General features: G+C 49.5%; 2 non-coding genes across 2 annotated transcripts; both read right to left on the bottom strand.

Annotated features, from left to right (window-relative positions):
• Positions 1–108: 108 nt before the first annotated feature.
• Positions 109–180, bottom strand: Pmar_PMAR012101. Its single transcript has one exon. It is a non-coding gene; the product is annotated as a tRNA-Thr (tRNA).
• Positions 181–282: 102 nt separating this feature from the next.
• Positions 283–354, bottom strand: Pmar_PMAR012100. Its single transcript has one exon. It is a non-coding gene; the product is annotated as a tRNA-Thr (tRNA).
• Between the last annotated feature and the right edge of the window lie 936 nt (positions 355–1,290).

The raw sequence follows: 1,290 nt of genomic DNA, 5'->3' as shown, positions 1-1,290 counted from the left end.
CTAAAGTGACGCACAGATTAAGTATATGAATCAATAATTTCTGTCCCGTTCACAGAATGGGCCATCTGCCCCTGGTCTCGTACCAGACCAGAAATTTATGGTGCTATAAGCCACTTGCCAGGATTGAACTGACGACCTTCTGCTTACAAAGCAGACGCTCTGCCACTAAGCTAAAGTGGCGCACAGAATTAATACATAAATCGATAATCTTTCTGTATCCTTTGCGGAGTGAGCTGACATGCTCGTGCTTCCCGTATCAGACCAGAGATTTATGGTGCTATCAGCCACTTGCCAGGATCGAACTGACGACCTTGTGCTTACAAAGCAGGCGCTCTGCCACTAAGCTAAAGTGGCACACAAAATAAGTGCATAAATCAATAATCTTCCTGTATCCTTTGCGGAGTGAGCAAACCTGCTCACGTCATGCCGTTCGCAGTTGATGGAGGTTCTGTGATGGGAGTTTTGGCAATATGTCACGGACGAGGGTGGATCTCACAAACCCATGTGGGAAGCAGTCCACGTCCGTGACGTATTCAGTGCCCGGGACAAAACACGGCTATACCAATCAGCCACCGTGCAGATCCCGGGTGAATGCCCCCCATCTCAGATAGAAAAAAAATATATAAACACCGTCACACCCAAGATAGCTCGTCTGATGCCTAACTAAGAGTGCTTGAGGGTTTCCAACAGGAAGTCTCAAGCACTCTGGGGGAACTTTCTCTGTACTTGGGTGTGTGGTCCGAAGGTGATCAGACTGAATCACTGCTTTAGCAACGACTTGACGTCTTGCTTTTCTCTTGAAATTCCGTCATCTGTCTTTCGGCTATCCGTGAACTTGCTCTCTTGGGAGACCTTCACTCACGTCATGCCGTTCGCAGTTGATGGAGGTTCTGTGATGGGAGTTTTGGCAATATGTCACGGACGAGGGTGGATCTCACAAACCCATGTGGGAAGCAGTCCACGTCCGTGACGCATTCAGTGCCCGGGACAAAACACGGCTATACCAATCAGCCACCGTGCAGATCCCGGGTGAATGCCCCCGCCTCATGTTGCCAAACCTCTCCCGCGTGCATGTTCGAAGCTCCATACTTGAATGCCCAACGGGTTAATTAAGGGTGTTTGCAAGTTCACGCCTGGGTTTTATGTCAGTGATCTGATCCCTTCCGCCGTTCTCGGGTCCCCAACCCATGAAACACAGGTGTGGCCTTGTTACTAATCACTCTTAAACACAAATCCTAGTGATCCCACGAACACCTTTATCCGACCATCCTCAGACTATGCGGGCAGCGG

Source organism: Perkinsus marinus (assembly GCF_000006405.1).
Source record: "Perkinsus marinus ATCC 50983 genomic scaffold scf_1104296966384, whole genome shotgun sequence".
NCBI classification, from domain to species: domain Eukaryota; phylum Perkinsozoa; order Perkinsida; family Perkinsidae; genus Perkinsus; species Perkinsus marinus.
The sequence above is the reverse complement of the archived record's forward strand: the minus strand, read 5'-3'. Positions and strand labels throughout refer to the sequence as shown.